Source organism: Xyrauchen texanus, chromosome 23 (genome assembly GCF_025860055.1).
Source record: "Xyrauchen texanus isolate HMW12.3.18 chromosome 23, RBS_HiC_50CHRs, whole genome shotgun sequence".
Taxonomy (NCBI): Eukaryota; Metazoa; Chordata; class Actinopteri; order Cypriniformes; family Catostomidae; genus Xyrauchen; species Xyrauchen texanus.
The window spans coordinates 23,568,943-23,582,172 of NC_068298.1; the positions used below are offsets into that span (position 1 = coordinate 23,568,943).

The window sequence follows — 13,230 nt, forward strand, 5'->3', positions numbered from 1 at the left end:
CTTTCAAGAAGCATTTCACCAAAAGGAAGGAGCAGGGGAAGGGCATGAGGATATATCCCAAAACAAATAATTGTAGCATAATTTTTGACAAGCCTTAAAATTAGCTGTATCATTTCCTATTATAAATTAGGAGTTTAGTTTAAATTGGTATGAATTAACAGTTCAGAAACCTTGGAGGCAGGTACATCCTAATAATTGCAACAGAGGTACCAAGTCAAGTCCATACACAAAGACCTGAAAAATGTGATGCATGCTAAAATGTTTCCAGAACAGCTCTCTCAACTGTGGTTTGCTTCTAAAATCGATGAGCTTTTGGCAAAGAGTGAACAAAATCAAACCGGATTAAAATCTAATCCTAGCAACATTACTGATCAACTAGAAAAAAAAGTTTGTCGAGACAAACTTTAAGTTGGCTTGTGAAAGTTTGGACCAGAAATTTTGAAGTTTGAAGTAGTTTGAAGTTTAAATTAGTTTAAAGTAGTTTATAGTTTAAAGTAGTTTAAAGTTTAAATTTGTTTGTAGTTCAAACTAGTTTAAAGTTTAAAGTAGTTTGTAGTTTAAAGCTTAACTTAGTTGCTGGATAGATAGATAGAGAGATAGACACTCAGATAGATACATAGATAGCATGTTTTAGCACTTTGCTAGGCGATGCTAGCATGTGTTAGCATGATGCTAGCACGTTTTTAGCATGTTTTAGCACTTCGCTAGGCGATGCTAGCATGTGTTAGCATGATTCTAGCACGTTTTTAGCATGTTTTAGCACTTTGCTAGGAGATGCTAGCACGTTTTTAGCATGTTTTAGCACTTCGCTAGGCGATGCTAGCATGTGTTAGCATGATGCTAGCACATTTTTAGCATGTTTTAGCACTTCGCTAGGCGATGCTAGCATGTGTTATCATGAAGCTAGCACATTTTTAGCATGTTTTAGGGTGTGGCTAAGAAGATTTTAGGTCATTACTTTTTGGCTGCTTGATAAAATAAATCCTCTGAGGGAGAGAGAGAGGGAGAGATGCAGGGCTGACAGGCCCTTTTTGTCTGTGTGTAGGGTACACTACCAGTGTAGTCTGATTCCAAAACAAATTACTCTTATGAGCTGGTTCTTTTGAATCTACAGTGTGAAACATACAGTGTGACCAGTGTAGACTGATTCCCAAATTAATGACTCTTTTGAGCCGGTTCTTTTGAATCCACAGTGTGAAACATACAGTGTGACCAGTGTAGACTGATTCCCAAATTAATGACTCTGAGCCGGTTCATTTGAATCTACAGTGTGAAACATACAGAGTGACCAGTGTAGTCTGATTCCCAAATTAATGACTCTAATGAGCCGGTTCTTTTGAATCTACAGTGTGAAACATACAGTGTGACCAGTGTAGTCCGATTCCCAAATTAATGACTCTAATGAGCCAGTTCTTTTGAATCCACAGTGTGAAACATACAGTGTGACGAGTGTAGTCTGATTCCCAAACAAATTACTCTAATGAGCCGGTTCTTTTGAATCTACAGTGTGAAACATACAGTGTGAGCAGTGTAGTCTGATTACAACATTAATGACTCTAATGAGCCAGTTCTTTTGAATCCACAGTGTGAAACATAGTGTGACCAGTGTAATCTGATTCCCAAATTAATGACTCTAATGAGCCGGTTCTTTTGAATCTAAAATGTGAAACATTCAGTGTGACCAGTGTAGTCTGATTCCCAAATTAATGACTCTAATGAGCCAGTTCTTTTGAATCTACAGTGTGAAAAATACAGTGTGACCAGTGTAGTCTGATTCCCAAATTAATGACTCTAATGAGCCGGTTCTTTTGAATCTACAATGTGAAACTTACATTGTGACCAGTTTAGTCTGATTCCCAAATGAATGACTCTAATCAGCCAGTTCTACAGTGTAGTGTTAAAAAAGTTTAACTTAGTTGCTAGATAGATAGATAGATAGATAGATACTCAGATAGATAGATATTTACCCTTAGATATACAGAGATAGATACAGATAGATAGATATTTTCCGTCAAATAGATAGATAGATAGAGAGAGAGATATTTTTTATATAATTATGGTCATAAATAAATCAACCCAGAAGTCTGTACTATTTTCTGGTGCAGAGATATGTGATTTGTTACTTGGTTGCTAGGGTAACCCCATCTGGTTGCTAGGCAGTTACCATAGTGATACTAATCAAGTGTCCTTGCCATCCTGAGTGAAACAAATCAACCCAGAAGTCGGTACTATTTTCTGGTGCAGAGATATGTGATTTGTTACTTGGTTGCTAGGGTAACCCCATCTGGTTGCTAGGCAGTTACCATAGTGATACTAATGAAGTCTCCTTGCCATCCTGATTGAAATAAATCAACCCAGAAGTCTCTCTGATTTTCTGGTGCAGAGATATGTGATTTGTTACTCGGTTGCTAGGGTAACCCCATGTGGTTGCTAGGCAGTTACCATAGTGATACTTATCAAGTCTCCTTGCCATCCTGATTGAAATAAATGAACCCGGAAGTCTCTCTGATTTTCTGGTGCAGAGATATAGTTATTGCTAAACGGTTGCTAGGGTACTCTGTTTAGTTGCTAGGGAGTGGCTTGGCAGCTGCCAATCGTGAAACTCCAAAGGCTGCTTGTCAGTATGAATGATATAAACCAACTCCCATGCCTCTGTGACATTCAGAATGGAAGATATCCCTCTATGGATTATGGTTGCTAAGGTGCTCGACAGTGGTTGCTAGGGAGGGGCTAGGAAGTGTTGAGGTGATTCATGATTGGCTGTTTGCTGCCCTGAGTCAAACGAGACCACCCTTGTGTTTCTATGACACTTCTATCCGGAGATATCCCTTTGATGTCTTTCATTAGAAGTCTATGGGAGTTGTTGCTAAGGTGCTATAAATTGTTGCTAGGGCGTGGCTTGATAGCTTCACAATGATCCCGAGAGACTGATTGGTCATCTGAGTAAAATGAGCCCGCCCCCTTGTCTCTATTACACTGTGATCCAGAGCTATGTTCAATACAAAATCCCTATGCAATGAGGGAGAGAGAGAGATGCAGGGCTGACAGGCCCTTTTTGTCTTTGTGTGTGAAAATGTCAGTTGTGATTTAAATTTCTGAACATTCCGCAATGTTAAGTCAATGGGAGTTTTTTCCAAGTTTGATCGTCATTTTTAGGAAAACCTTAAGTCCGATCAGTTAGAAAAGATATAGCAACTCGAGTCAGAACAGATTGAGTGTCTGAGCCGAGTTTGGAGTATGTGGAGTTAAAGCTCTAGGAGGAGATAGATATAGAAATTTCAGAGTATGAATAATAACTAGAAAAAGTTCGTCGAGACAAACTTTAAGTTGGCTTGTGAAAGTTTGGACCAGAAAGTTTGAAGTTTAAAGTAGTTTGAAGTTTAAATTAGTTTATAGTTTAAATTAGTTTAAAGATTAAATTAGTCTAAAGTTTAAATTAGTTTGAATTTTAAAGTAGTTTGAAGATTAAATTAGATCAAAGTTTAAAGTAGTCTAAAGTTTAAATTAGTTTAAATTTTAAAGTAGTTTATTGTTTAAAGTAGTTTGAAGTTTAAATGAGTTTAAAGTTTAAATTAGTTTAAAGTTTAAAGTAGTTTGTAGTTTAAAGTAGTTAAAAGATTAACTTAGTTGCTAGATAGATAGATAGACACTCAGATAGATAGAGATAGGTAGATAGATATTTACCCTCAGATAGATAGATAGATATAGATAGATAAATATTTACCCTCAGATAGATAGATAGATAGACAGACAGACAGATAGCTAGATAGACGCTATTTAGCATTTTTTAGTACTTAGCTAGGTGATACTAGCATGTGTTAGCATGATGCTAGCAAGTTTTTAGCATCTTTTAGCACTTCGCTTGGCGATGCTAGCATGTGTTAGCATGATGCTATAGCACGTTTTAGCATGTTTTAGCACTTAGCTAGGTGATGCTAACATGTGTTAGCATGATGCTTAGCATGTTTTTAGCATGTTTTAGCACTCCGCTAGGCGATGCTTAGCATGTGTTAGCATGATGCTTAGCACGATTTTAGCATGTTTTAGCGCTCGGCTAGGCGATGCTTAGCATGTGTTAGCATGATGGTAACGACGTTTTAACATGTTTTAGCGCTCGCTAGGCGATGCTTAGCATGTGTTAGCATGATGCTTACCACGTTTTAACATGTTTTAGCACTCGGCTAGGCGATGCTAGCATGTGTTAGCATGATGCTTAGCACATTTTTAACATTTTTAGCGCTTCGCTAGGCGATCTTAGCATGTGTTAGCATGATGCTAAGCATGTTTTTAGCATCTTTAGCACTCCGCTGGCGATGCTTAGCATGTGTTAGCATGATCTTGCACGTATTTAGCATTTTTAGCACTCGCTAGGCGATCTTAGCATGTGTTAGCATGATCTTGATGCGTTTTAGCATGTTTTAGCGCTCGGCTAGGCGATCTTAGCATGTGTTAGCATGATCTTGCATGCGTTTTAGCATGTTTTAGCGCTCCGCTAGGCGATCTTTAGCATGTGTTAGCATGATCTTGCTGCGTTTTTAGCATTTTTAGCGCCGCTAGGCGATCTTAGCATGTGTTAGCATGATCTTAACACGTTTTAGCATGATTTAGCGCCGCTAGGCGATGCTTAGCATGTGTTAGCATGATCTTGATGCGTTTTAGCATTTTTAGCGCCGCTAGGCGATCTTAGCATGTGTTAGCATGATGTTAGCATGTTTTAGCAGCTTCGCTAGGCGATCTTAGCATGTGTTAACATGATGCTTGCTACGTTTTTAGCATGTTTTAGCGACTCGGCTAGGCGATGCTTAGCATGTGTTAGCATGATGCTATCACATTTTTAGCATTTTTAGCACTTTGCTAGGCGATGCTTAGCATGTGTTAGCATGATGCTATCACGTTTTAGCATTTTTAGCACTTTGCTAGGCGATGCTTAGCATGTGTTAGCATGATGCTTAGCACGTTTTTAGCATGTTTTAGCGTGTGGCTAGGAAGATTTTAGGTCATTACTTTTGGCTGCTTGATAAAAGAAATCCTCTGAGGGAGAGAGAGGGAGAGATGCAGGGCTGACAGGCCCTTTTTGTGTGTGTGTGTGAAAATGTCAGTTGGAATTTGAATTTCTGAACATTCCGCAATGTTAAGTCAATGGGAGTTTTTTCTGAGTTTGATCGTTATTTTTAGGAAAACCGTAAGTCCGATCAGTTAGAAAAGATATAGCACACTATTCGGGATTAGTCTGAAGGTCTGTGCCGAGTTTGGTGCCTGTAGCTTAAAAGCTCTAGGAGGAGTTAGATATAGTAATTTCAGAGTAAGAATAATAATAACTAGAAAAAGTTCGTCGAGACAAACTTTAAGTTGGCTTGTGAAAGTTTGGACCAGAAAGTTTGAAGTTTAAAGTAGTTTGAAGTTAAAAGTAGTTTGAAGTTTAAATTATTTTATAGTTTAAATTAGTCAAAAGTTTAAATTAGTTTGAATTTTAAAGTAGTTTGTAGTTTAAAGTAGTTAAAAATTTAACAGATAGATAGATAGATAGATAGATAGAGAGATAGATAGATATTTACCCTCAGATAGATAGATAGAGATAGATAGATATTTACCGTCAGATAGATAGATAGATAGATATTGACCCTCAATAGATAGATAGATAGATAGATAGATAGACAGACAGATAGATGCTAGCACGTTTTTAGCATGTTTATAATATAATATATATAATATAATATAATGTTTCTGAACATTCCGCAATGTTAAGTCAATGGGAGTTTTTTCTGAGTTTGATCGTCATTTTTAGGAAAACCGTAAGTCCGATCAGTTAGAAAAGATATAGCACACTATTCGGGATTAGTCTGAAGGTCTGTGCGAGTTTGGTGCCTGTAGCTTAAAAGCTCTAGGAGGAGTTAGATATAGAAATTTCAGAGTAAGAATAATAATAATAACTAGAAAAAGTTAGATCGAGACAAACTTTAAGTTGGCTTGTGAAAGTTTGGACCAGAAAGTTTGAAGTTTAAAGTAGTTTGAAGTTTAAAGTAGTTTGAAGTTTAAATTAGTTTGAAGTTTAAATTAGTTTATAGTTTAAATTAGTTTAAAGTTTAAATTAGTCTAAAGTTTAAATTAGTCTAAAGTTTAAATTAGTTTGTGTTAGCATGATGCTTATACGTTTTTAGCATGTTTTAGCACTTCGGCTAGTCGATGCTTAACATGTGTTAACATGATGCTTGCTACGTTTTTAGCATGTTTTAGCACTTCACTAGGCGATGCTTAGCATGTGTTAGCATGATCTTGCTACGTTTTTAGCATGTTTTAGCACTCCGCTAGGCGATGCTTAGCATGTGTTAGCATGATCTTGCTGCGTTTTAGCATTTTTAGCACTCCGGCTAGGCGATGCTTAGCATGTGTTAGCATGATGCTTGTACGTTTTAGCATGTTTTAGCACTCGGCTAGGCGATGCTTAGCATGTGTTAGCATGATCTTGATGCGTTTTAGCATGTTTTAGCGCTCGGCTAGGCGATCTTAGCATGTGTTAGCATGATCTTGCTGCGTTTTAGCATGTTTTAGCGCTCGCTAGGCGATGCTTAGCATGTGTTAGCATGATCTTGCTGCGTTTTAGCATGTTTTAGCACTTCGCTAGGCGATCTTAGCATGTGTTAGCATGATCTTGCTGCGTTTTAGCATTTTTAGCGCTCGGCTAGGCGATGCTTAGCATGTGTTAGCATGATCTTGCTGCGTTTTAGCATTTTTAGCGCCTGCTAGGCGATCTTAGCATGTGTTAGCATGATGCTTAGCACTTTTTAGCATTTTTAGCACTTGGCTAGGCGATCTTAGCATGTGTTAACATGATGCTTAGCATGTTTTAGCATTTTTAGCACTTTGCTAGGCGATGCTAGCATGTGTTAGCATGATGCTAGCACATTTTTAGCATGTTTTAACACTTGGCTAGTCAATGCTAGCATGTGTTAGCATGATCTTAGCATGTTTTTAGCATGTTTTAGCGTGTGGCTAGGAAGATTTTAGGTCATTACTTTTTGGCTGCTTGATAAAAGAAATCCTCTGAGGGAGAGAGAGAGAGATGCAGGGCTGACAGGCCCTTTTTGTGTGTGTGTGTGAAAATGTCAGTTGGAATTTGAATTTCTGAACATTCCGCAATGTTAAGTCAATGGGAGTTTTTCTGAGTTTGATCGTCATTTTAGGAAAACCGTAAGTCCGATCAGTTAGAAAAGATATAGCACACTATTAGGGATTAGTCTGAAGGTCTGTGCGAGTTTGGTGCCTGTAGCTTAAAAGCTCTAGGAGGAGTAGCGTATAGAAATTTCTGAGTAAGAATAATAATAATAACTAGATAGGTACATTTCCTGAAGAAAATGTGAGTGGTGCTTGCCGTGGCAAAACTCGATCAAACAGCATGTTGTAACTTGAAAAGAAAAAAAATTACGGTCATAAATAAATCAGCCCAGAAGTCTGTACGATTTTCTGGTGCAGAAATATGTGATTTTTTACTTTCGGTTGCTAGGGTAAGCCCATGTGGTTGCTATGCAGTTACCAAGGTAATACAATACATGGGTCCTTTCCATCCTGAGTGAAATAAGTCAACCCGGAAGTCTGTAGTGTTTTCTGGTGCAGAGATATGTGATTTGTTACTCGGTTGCTAGGGTAACCCCATCTGGTTGCTAGGCAGTTACCATATTGATACTAATGAAGTGTCCTTGCCATCCTGGTTGAAATAAATCAACCCGGAAGTCTGTACTCTTTTCTGGTGCCGAGATATGTGATTTGTTTCTCGGTTGCTAGGGTAACCCCATCTGGTTGCTAGGCAGTTACCATAGTGATAGTAATCAAGTGTCCTTGCGATCCTGAGTGAAATAAATCAACCCGGAAGTCTGTACTCTTTTCTGGTGCCGAGATATGTGATTTGTTTCTCGGTTGCTAGGGTAACCCCATCTGGTTGCTAGGCAGTTACCATAGTGATAGTAATCAAGTGTCCTTGCTATCCTGAGTGAAATAAATCAACCCGGAAGTCAGTACTATTTTGTGGTGCAGAGATATGTGATTTGTTACTCGGTTGCTAGGGTAACCCCATCTGGTTGCTAGGCAGTTACCATAGTGATAGTAATCAAGTGTCCTTGCCATCCTGATTGAAATAAGTCAACCCAGAAGTATCTACGTTTTTCTGATGCAGAGATATGTGATTTGTTACTCGGTTGCTAGGGTAACCCCATGTGGTTGCTAGGCAGTTACCATATTGATACTAATGAAGTGTCCTTGCCATCCTGGTTGAAATAAATCAACCTGGAAGTCTGTACTCTTTTCTGGTGCCGAGATATGTGATTTGTTTCTTGGTTGCTAGGGTAACCCCATCTGGTTGCTAGGCAGTTACCATAGTGATAGTAATGAAGTGTCCTTGCCATCCTGAGTGAAATAAATCAACCCGGAAGTCAGTACTATGTTCTGGTGCAGAGATATGTGATTTGTTACTTTCGGTTGCTAGGGTAACCCCATCTGGTTGCTAGGCAGTAATCATAGTGATACTAATCAAGTGTCCTTGCCATCCTGATTGAAATAAGTCAACCCGGAAGTCTGTACGTTTTTCTGATGCAGAGATATGTGATTTGTTACTCGGTTGCTAGGGTAAGCTCATGTGGTTGCTAGGCAGTTACCATAGTGATACTAATGAAGTGTCCTTGCCATCCTGATTGAAATAAGTCAACCCGGAAGTCTCTACGTTTTTCTGATGCAGAGATATGTGATTTGTTACTCGGTTGCTAGGGTAACCCCATCTGGTTGCTAGGAAGTTAACATAGTGATACTTATCAAGTGTCCTTGCCATCCTGATTGAAATAAGTCAACCCGGAAGTCTCTACGTTTTCTGATGCAGAGATATGTGATTTGTTACTCGGTTGCTAGGGTAACCCCATCTGGTTGCTAGGCAGTTAACATAGTGATACTTATCAAGTCTCCTTGCCATCCTGATTGAAATAAATCAACCCAGAAGTCTCTCTGATTTTCTGGTGCAGAGATATAGTTACTGCTAAGCGGTTGCTAGGGTACTCTGTGTAGTTGCTAGGGAGTGGCTTGGCAGCTGCCAATCATGAATCTCCAAAGGCTGCTTGTCAGTATGAATGATATAAACCAACTCCCATGCCTCTGTGACATTCAGAATGGAAGATATCCCTCTATGGATTTTGGTTGTTAAGGTGCTTCGACAATGGTTGCTAGGGAGGGGCAAGGAAGTGTTGAAGTGATGCATGATTGGCTGTTTGCTGTCCGAGTCAAAGCGAGACCACCCTTGTGTTTCTATGACACTTCTATCCGGAGATATCCCTTTGATCTTTTTCAATAGAAGTCTATGGGACTTGTTGCTAAGGTGCTCTTAATGGTTGCTAGGGCGTGGCTTGATAGCTTCACAATGATCCAGAGAGACTGATTGGTTGTCTGAGTAAAATGAGCCCACCCCTCGTCTCTATGACACTGTGATCCAGAGCTATGTTCAATACAAATCCCTATGCCTTTTCATTTCATGGGCAGTCCTACACCATTATAAGTCAATTGGGGCATTTTTGGGCAGCTCCTGCCCCCAGGGTGCAACTTTTACCCCATATTGAGGTATGCTCTTACAGAGCCTGCCAGCCTCTTCAAATGTGGCAAATCACTGCGTTTCTCTGAAATCCTCAGCTTGGAGCTGTGGCCGTCAAAGTTTGTCTCAATGTTAAGTCTATGGGATTTTTAGGCGCTTTTTTGCCCCTGGGGCAAATACCGTACCCGATAAGCTTATAAAAGTCATAGCAGATGTGTCCTCAATAGGCCGTTCGATTTGACACCTCATTAGGTGGGTCTACGCTAAGCGGTCGTGGGACGAGTTAGGTGCGAAGTTTTGTTAAGAGATATAAAAATAAAAATAAAAATAAAAATAAAAAGTATAATAATAAGTATGTGAGATTACAATAGTGATGCTTTGCAAGCACCACTAATAATAATAATAACTAGAAAAAGTTCATCGAGACAAACTTTAAGTTGGCTTGTGAAAGTTTGGACCAGAAAGTTTGAAGAAGTTTAAAGTAGTTTGAAGTTTAAAGTAGTTTGAAGTTTAAAGTAGTTTGTAGTTTAAATTAGTTTAAAGTTTAAAGTAGTTTGTAGTTTAAACGAGTTTAAAGTTTAAAGTAGTTTGAAGTTTAAAGTAGTTTAAAGTTTAACTTAGTTGCTAGATAGACAGATAGATAGATAGACACTCAGATAGATAGTTAGATAGAGAGATAGATAGATAGATAGATATTTACCCTCAGATAGATAGATAAATAGATAGAGAGAGAGAGATAGATATTTACCCTCAGATAGATAGATAGATAGATAGATATTGACCCTCAGATAGATAGATAGATAGATAGACAGACAGATAGATGCTATGCACGCTTTTAGAATTTTTTAGCACTTCAGCTAGGCGATGCTTAGACGTTTTTAGCATTTTTTAGCACTTCGCTAGGCGATGCTAGCATGTGTTAGCATGATGCTTAACACGCTTTTAGCATGCTTTAGCACTTGCTAGGCGATGCTAGCATGTGTTAGCATGATCTTGCTAGCACATTTTAGCATGATTTAGCGCCAGCTAGGCGATCTTAGCATGTGTTAAGCATGATGCTATAGCACATTTTTGCATTTTTAACACTTCGCTAGGCGATGCTAGCATGTGTTAGCATGATGCTTATGACGTTTTAGCATCTTTTAGCGACTCGGCTTGGCGATGCTTAGCATGTGTTAGCATGATGCTAGACGCGTTTTAGCATGTTTTAGCACTTCGCTAGGTGATGCTAACATGTGTTAAGCATGATGCTAGCATGTTTTTAGCATGTTTTAAGCACTTCGCTAGTCAATGCTAGCATGTGTTAGCATGATGCTAGCATGTTTTTAGCATGTTTTAGCGTGTGGCTAGGAAGATTTTAGGTCATTACTTTTTGGCTGCTTGATAAAAGAAATCCTCTGAGGGAGAGAGAGAGGGAGAGATGCAGGGCTGACAGGCCCTTTTGTGTGTGTGTGTGTGAAAATGTCAGTTGGAATTTGAATTTCTGAACATTCCTCAATGTTAAGTCAATGGGAGTTTTTTCTGAGTTTGATCGTCATTTTTAGGAGAACCGTAAGTCCGATCAGTTAGAAAAGATATAGCACACTATTCGGGATTAGTCTGAAGGTCTGTGCCGAGTTTGGTGCCTGTAGCTTAAAAGCTCTAGGAGGAGTTAGATATAGAAATTTCAGAGTAAGAATAATAATAATAATAATAATAATAATAAGTTTAAATAGGATTTCAGTAAGTTGGCTCTCACAAGCCAACTTAATAATAATAATAATAATAATAAGTTTAAATAGGATTTCAGTAAGTTGGCTTTCACAAGCCAACTTAATATTATTATTCATACCTTATCTGGTTGCTAGGCAGTTACCATAGTGATACTAATCAAGTCTCCTTGCCATCCTGATTGAAATAAGTCAACCCGGAAGTCTCTACGTTTTTCTGATGCAGAGATATGTGATTTGTTACTTGGTTACTAGGGTAACTTCATCTGGTTGCTAAGCAGTTACCATAGTGATACTAATGAAGTGTCCTTGCCATCCTGAGTGAAATAAGTCAACCCGGAAGTCTCGACTATTTTCTGGTGCAGAGATGTGTGATTTGTTACTTGGTTACTAGGGTAACCTCATCTGGTTGCTAAGCAGTTACCATAGTGATACTAATGAAGTGTCCTTGCCATCCTGAGTGAAATAAGTCAACCCGGAAGTCTCGACTATTTTCTGGTGCAGAGATATGTGATTTGTTACTCGGTTGCTAGGGTAACCCCATCTGGTTGCTAGGCAGTTACCACAGTGATACTAATGAAGTCTCCTTGCCATCCTGAGTAAAATAAGTCAACCCGGAAGTCTCTACTGTTTTCTGGTGCAGAGATATGTGATTTGTTAATCGGTTGCTAGGGTAACCCCATCTGGTTGCTAGGCAGTTACCATAGTGATACTAATGAAGTCTCCTTGCCATCCTGGTTGAAATAAATCAACCTGGAAGTCTGTACGCTTTTCTGGGGCAGAGATATGTTATTTGATAATCGGTTGCTAGGGTAACCCCATCTGGTTGCTAGGTTGTTACCATAGTGATACTTATGAAGTCTCCTTGCCATCCTGATTGAAATAAATCAAGCCAGAAGTCTCTCTGATCTTCTGGTGCAGAGATATAGTTACTGCTAAACGGTTGCTAGGGTACTCTGTTTAGTTGCTAGGGAGTGGCTTGGCAGCTGCCAATCATGAAACTCCAAAGGCTGCTTGTCAGTATGAATGATATAAACCAACTCCCATGCCTCTGTGACATTCAGAATGGAAGATATCCCTCTATGGATTTTGGTTGTTAAGGTGCTCGACAGTGGTTGCTAGGGAGGGGCTAGGAAGTGTTGACGTGATCCATGATTGGCTGTTTGCTGCCCCGAGTCAAACGAGACCACCCTTGTGTTTCTATGACACTTCTATCCGGAGATATCCCTTTGATGTCTTTCATTAGAAGTCTATAGGACTTGTTGCTAAGGTGCTTTAAATTGTTGCTAGGGCGAGGCTTGATAGCTTCACAATGACACTGAGAGACTGATTGGTCGTCTGAGTAAAATGAGCCCACCCCATCGTCTCTATGACACTGTGATCCAGAGCTATGTTCAATACAAAATTCCTATGCCATTTCATTTCATGGGCCGTCCTACACCATTATAAGTCAATTGGGGCATTTTTGGGCAGCTCCTGACCCCAGGGGTGCAACTTTTACCCCATATTAAGGTATGCTCTTACAGAGCCTGCCAGCCTCTTCAAATGTGGCAAATCACACGTTTCTGTGAAATCCTCGATCGGAGCTGTGACACGTGGGTCTACGCCAAACGGTGCGGGACGAGTTAGGTGCCGAAGTTTTGTACGGAGATATAATAATAATAAAAAAATACAAATAATAATAAGTATGTGAGATTACAATAGTGATGCTCTGCAAGCACCACTAATAATAATAATAATAAGTATGGCGAATAACAATAGTGATGCCTTGCCTTTCTCACCCAAACCAATCATATAGTGTCTGAACACATAGAATTAACCACTGGAGTCATATGGACTACAAAATATCAGCACCTATTCACCAGCATTGAGGACCTACAGAAATATTCTTCTAAAAAAAATCTTAATTTGTGTTCTGCCGAGGAAAGAATGTCATACACATCTGGGATGCCAGGTGGG

At 39.2% G+C, this 13,230-nt stretch overlaps 1 protein-coding gene across 3 annotated transcripts in view; it reads right to left on the reverse strand.

The window, feature by feature from the left end:
• Positions 1-13,230, reverse strand: part of LOC127663341 (casein kinase I) — a 47,103-nt gene that overhangs the window by 2,998 nt on the left and 30,875 nt on the right. The gene's annotated exons all lie outside the window — the stretch shown is intronic.